This window comes from Arachis ipaensis, chromosome B10, assembly GCF_000816755.2.
Source record: "Arachis ipaensis cultivar K30076 chromosome B10, Araip1.1, whole genome shotgun sequence".
Classification (NCBI taxonomy): Eukaryota; Viridiplantae; Streptophyta; class Magnoliopsida; order Fabales; family Fabaceae; genus Arachis; species Arachis ipaensis.
The window spans coordinates 118,954,992-118,961,718 of NC_029794.2; positions in this window are offsets into that span (position 1 = coordinate 118,954,992).

Sequence of the window (6,727 nt, forward strand, 5' to 3'; positions counted from 1 at the left end):
TGCATTTTATTTGGGACGCTGAGTACGATGTTACAATAAGGAAGATATACGACTATCGCATGGGTCGGCGGATACAATAAATGTTGGAGGATATTCATGAGGGGGGACCACCTCACAACCTAGCTCCGTTCGAAAATTAAGAAGGCTCTGTTAGTTCACTGGGAGATCGACGAACCTCCAAGTATACCGACGGCTCAGCGACCTTCATAAAGACTAAGGCCAGGCTGGTATGTAGTGTAACGTCCCTTCTAACAAAATACCTTACTTAAGTCATGGTATTTCCACTGGTAAGAATATTACGTAATCTTTCCTAATATTAACTACTTAATTACTGAGCCTTTATATCGATCACTACAAAAAAAGGTCTATAGTCACGATGAAAAACCGTGACCATAGCTAGTGAAAAGGGTGACCATAGGTCTATGGTCACGATTTTTCTACCGTGGCCTATTCTGCCATGGTCATAGACCTATGGTCACGGTTTTTTTATCTATGGTCACGGTTGTAGTGTTAAAATTTTGGCACTTTAGGCCACGTTTTTTTGCCATGACCATAGGTTAATCTATGGTCACACGTAAAAACCGTGACCATAGGCTCTATAGTCACCCCTTTATTAAAACTGTGACCATAGCCTTATCTATGGCCACAGTTTTCACCGTAACCATAGCCTCTATGGTCACTCCACCATAAAACCGTGACCATAGCCTTATCTATGGTCACGGTTTACCCTCTATAGTCACCCCACCTAAAACCGTGACCATAGCGTTCTAGTTTTGTGAAAATGCCAGAAAATTTTGTTCAAATAAAATTGTTCATCAAAGATCTTCAAACAATAATAGTCACATAATTATTAATAATAGTAAATGTTATTCAAGTAATTTCAAAAAAAGCTCAAATACAATATATATCCCTCTGTATAAAATAAAATCTTAAGCAACAAGAGTGAGGGGACTCTATGAAAGCAACTGAAATCATAAACAAAGCCTACTAATCATCTGCAACTTCATACTGAATCTTCGAGCATGTGTCATTGAAAGGGTGAAAAATTTTAGGGTGAGAATTAAACTACAAGTTCTCATTAGAGGTCGAGAATGCCGTGAAAGTAAAGAATAACGCAAAAAGTTAATTTAGTTCAACAATATTTATTTTTATTGATTCCATAAAACTCTTTGAAATTATGTTTGAAGAATTACTTATCAGTTTCAAGTTATATTCCTTAAAAGTCTTTTTAATTAAAAACAACCTCTAATATAAAAGTGAAACACATACACAAGCAAATCAGACAGTACAGATAAACAAACAATACAAACATCAATCAACATATAATTAAATATTAACCACACCCAAGCAAATCATACAAATGCATATGATGAATGTCTATTCCTATATAGGCCATGAGCTCGCGTGTCGGTTGATTGCCAGTAACCCGACAACATTTCGAAGATTGGTGTTACGTATCGCCATCTTCATAGGAAACCTTCCTTCCAGTCTCAAAGGGGTACTACGTATCGTCGTCCCCACCGAGCCTTATCCTTCGGGTTTCAAGTGAGCGTCTCCGCTGAGCCTCATCCTTCGGGCTTCAAGTGGTCATTATATATCACCGTCCCCACTGAGCCACATGCACAATATCTCAAGTGAGCGTTACGTTTTTCCTTTCTCACGAGATTGTGCTCAAAATCATACTCTTTTCCTCAATTTTTATTCTTCAAACCTCAAACCTTATTTCCTTAAACCTTAAACCTTAATTTCTTAAACCTTAAACCTTAATATTCAAATCTTTCTTGACCTTATCTTTATCTTTACCCATTTTTTTAACTCTGTCTTTTTTTACTTATACTTTTAACATTTTTCTTTGACCTTTATGACTCCTTAACTTCATCGTTTCTTTACTTACACTCTTAACATTTTATATAAATGTGCACTTTAATCATTGACTTCTATGTAATTACTTTCTTATCCCTAAACTTTTACATAATTACCTTTTTATCACTCAAACTCGGTTTAACTTTACCTTCATATATTTTTTTAAACTTGTTCTTATCTTTCCTAAAAATTCTTTCAATCCATTCTCAAATACTTTAAAAATTTAACCTTAATATCCTAAAAGAATACTCGTTCTTCAAACTTGTAACAACCAATAACCAGCATCAATCCAGTACTTAAATATCCATTTCTAGCTATCAATTTCATTAATCAACGCATTATCTACACAATTAATTTAATTAAATCCTTATATTTTTAAAAAAAATTCGGATATAACCTCCCTCCTAAAAAATGGACTTAACCACCTTTACAGATTCCTTCTATCTCAACAATTCTCAAGATACTCAAGCAATTATCAAAACAACATGATTCTCAATAATCAACTTATCAGAATTCAATCAAAATCAGAATTCTCAGTCAAATTATTACAATAATCATCCAATCATCTACCATACAAAACTACACTCAAATCAATTACAATCTTAGTCACAAATCCAAATCAAACTTATCAGTTAATCATTCTAAATTATTATAACATATTTGCAATTATTCAGTAGACTTTATAGGTATTCTTATCAAAATATTTAATTTTAAAACGAAACTCCCTACCCTGATTAGTAGAAATTGCATAATTTAGACACGACAAACCCACTTATTCTGAATTCACAGCAGCAGCGGCAGTGGCATTAGAACCAGCAGTAGCTACAACAGTAACATGTCAATAATCGTAGTTATAGGGGCTGAAATGAAATAAAACTAGAATACGATAACAAATGAAATGGCAGCATAGCAAGAATGATGTTTTTCCAAAATCGCAACGGTGACGGCAACAAAAAGCTCCGGCAGGGTGCTTAAATCAGAAGCAGAGGCAACCACCAGCAGCAGTGCCAGCAAGGAACGACATTTGACGGTGGCATGCAGCTCGACGGCGACCTCCTTCCACAGCAACGGCAGTAGTAGCGGCATCACACACCACTATTTAGGGATGTTAAAAATTTTTAGGAGGCGGGAATTTCTGTGGGACCACCCTGAATGGAGCCCCGATGGTAGAAAATTTTTTCTGCAAAGATGGGAATGGGGGACAAAATTTTTCCAAAGCAGGTGCGGAGACCCTAGCGGGGATCCCCGTCCCCGTCCCCACATTTCCCACATTCTCTGAGTATATTAGATTAATTAAACACCCTTAGTAGTTTATTTTTTCTTTGATTTTTTAATCATTATAACATGTGCTACACAGGAGTCCTACATGCAAAGACTAGAGGTCGCGACTCAACAAACTCAGCAAAGTGGGGAGGACACCGATGGCTCTGCTGCTTCAGTCGTCGATTCCGATGCAGTTTGGCACGAGACCACCTCAGCACCGTACAAAAACCGTATATACGGATTGGAGTCATTCTTCGCCGACAGCCTTTGCACTTCCACATTAAGGCCATCATTTGCCTCTGCCACCAGTCGAGCCGTCAACCTCGAGGAAGGCATTAATTTGAAGCTACAGGTGCAGGAGTTCACCCACAACCTTCACCAGCAGAATTAAGAGCTGCTGATTATCGGGAGATGTATCAAAAAATTCTCGCACGCATGATAGACACAGATGACCTCAGGCTGGAGCGGAGGGAGCAGCTAGAATGGCTTCAGCAGATGGAGGCTCAGATGGATGTGTATCAAGCTCAGATGCGTGCTGCGGGCATCATCCTTGCTGGGGGCAGCACTACTATTAGTGGCAGCGGTCCAGTTAGTGGCATACAGACAGCATCGCCTTCTATGCCATCTTAGCAGGACCATGGGAACGACGACAACGACGACTACCTGGATCTTTAGTGATTAGGGCTTCATTTTATTGTTTCATTGTATGAATTTGATTTATTAGACTTGTAATTTATTTGAACATTTGATACATTACATAATTGGTTTCTCTTATTTATAAATTGACTATTAATTGTGTGAAAAATAAATTTAAATAAAAAAAAATTGCGTCACAATTTCTTTAAAAAAAATTGATATTACCGTCGGATTTATCGAGAGAATAATCCGACGGTAATAGTGCAAAAAACAACATATTGTGGCGCTAACATTACCGTTGGAAAAATTCACCCTAACCAAATGGTTTTTCAGTTAGGTAATCCGACGGTAAATCTGAGGTAACTTAATTAACGTCGGCTTTTTTTCATCTTTTCGACGATAAATCTAACGATCCTCAACGTTTTTCTTGTAGTAAAAATCAGAAGTAATAAATAGTTATACAATATAAAAAGACTAACCATATTTATACAATATGTAATTTGAAAAATAATTAAAATATTTTATTAATTAACTTATCATTTAATTTGTGAAATTAAGTATCGAACTTATGCTTTGACGACTTTACTTCTAATTCAAATTGAATTTCTGAGAGAAAAATGTCATCAAGCGTAAGTTCTATTCTTATTCATTTTAATGTGGGTATTTTTTATTGACATTTATATTTTAAAATTAATAAAAAAATATTAATAATTTATACAAATAATAAATCGAATTAACTCCATTCTATCTATTATGTATATGTTGTATAAGTAGTCAATCAAATTTCATACAATATATACATAGAATCAATTTGATTTAATTTACTACTAGTACGTGATACACATAGTAAATAGAATAAAATTTATTCGATTTATGTTAATAGAGGAAAAATGTCGGTAAAGATTTTTACAAAAATATTGCGTTGCAAGTATAGTTCTAATAAACCAACAATTAAACCTCAATCAATGTTTAAATTGTTTGTCACAAATACAACCCAATAAAATTAACCGAAGTATTCAAACCTCGGGTCGTCTCTCAAGGAATTGCACGGAAGTATGTTTATTATTGGTTATGAGATTGTATCTTTTTGGGGTTTGAGTTTAATAAGCAAGGAATGTAAATAACAAGAAAATAACTAACAACTAAGAAAAGTCCTAGCAAGGGTTGAGAATCGGAATTCCTATCCTCATTATCATTGTCAATTGTGATGGTAATCACAAATTGCTCTCACTTAGTTGACCTCTAACAATTGAAGGAAAGTCAAGTGCATACAATTAACTTGAGTTCACAAGTCCTAGTCAACTCATAGTGAGAGACTAGCTTTGGTGAAGTTCAAGCTAACCGACAATCTCCAATTACCATTCAACAAAAGACTTTTGATAACTCAAGAGTCTCTAAATAATCAATCCAAGTCAAAAACATAAAAATCTAAATTAAAATCCACCCAAACATTTTATCAAACACTTGGGAGCCGCAACATAAAGCATAGAAAATTGACAAGACAGAGAAAATTCTAAGACTAACCAAAGCAAAGAAATAACCATAACAAAGCAATTGAGCAATAAAAAACATGAAACATAAATTGCATTAATGAAAATTGAGAGTAACACATGAACTCATAAACTAAATTAGCAAAATAAAGGAAGTAGATAACTAAAGTGCTAGAACAAATAAGCGTAGAAGAGAAACTAAATTAAAGTAAGGTATAAATCTGAATTTGAGAAGGAATAAGACTAAAAACCTTAAAATCTAAAGAGAGGAGAGAGCCTCTCTCTCTAGAAAACCTGCATCTAAAACCTAAAGTATGAATGAATGAGAAGTGAATGATCCCCCCTTCCAGCTTCACTCTGCACCATCTAATCAGTATTTTCGAGCTTGAAACTGAGTCCAAATCAGCCCATAAATCGCTCCCAGTGTTTTCTGTTTAATGCAGCACGTGACGCTCTGTCACGCGTATGCGTCAGCCACGCGTGCGCGTCGCTGGACTTTTTACTGGCCACGCGTAGGCGTCAGCCACGCGTGCGCGTCGTAGGTCGTTGCACATGTCACGCGTACGCGTCGCCCATGCGTGCTCGTCGCTACCAGATTCTGAAATCCTTAATTTCTTGTGTTCCTTCCACTTTTGCATGCTTTTTTTCCATCCTCTAAGTCATTCCTGCCTTGGAAAACCTGAAATCACTTGCACACATATCACGGCATCGAATGGTAATAAGAGATGATTAAAATTAGCAAATTTAAGGGCAAAGAAGCATGTTTTCAATTATAGCACAAAATTAGAAAGAAAAATATAAGCATGCGAATTATATACATAAGTGTGAGAATAATAAATAAAATTCACTCAATTCAATACAAAATAAACCACAAAATAGTGATTTATCATACATATAAATAATCTAATTCGATTTACATGAAAATATTTAAAATAGGATGTGTAACTAATTCTGATATTTACGCAATTTTAAACTTTATTTATTTTATCAAGGTGAATTATCCGAATTTTTTTCTTGTCATTAATTAACAAAAAAAATGAATGTTATATATATATTGTTACAGACCACCATCTCACATTATTTAATTACTGAAATACAAATATGTAAAATCATAATCACATAGGAATATCAAGAGAAATAAAATAAGAATGAAGGGGTGTGGATTTCTGGAAATTGGTCAGGGAAAAGTGGAGCTGTCTTCCATAAAACAATATTTTCTTTGTTTCTTTTTCTAATGATAGTTGGTGGTATCCATAAAAAAACACACCATTATTATATATATCATGTTATTATTTGTTCTTTATTCCTAGTCTCTTATACATTTAATTTAATTTCTATTTTTCTGTGTGCATTACTTTCCTTTGACCTTATTGTATATATAAGTATATGTGTGATGATCAAGTAAATGTTTTTTAGATGAGTAATGTACATGCGTGTTTATTTCATTTTATGCTAAATTTTTATTTTTATTTTTA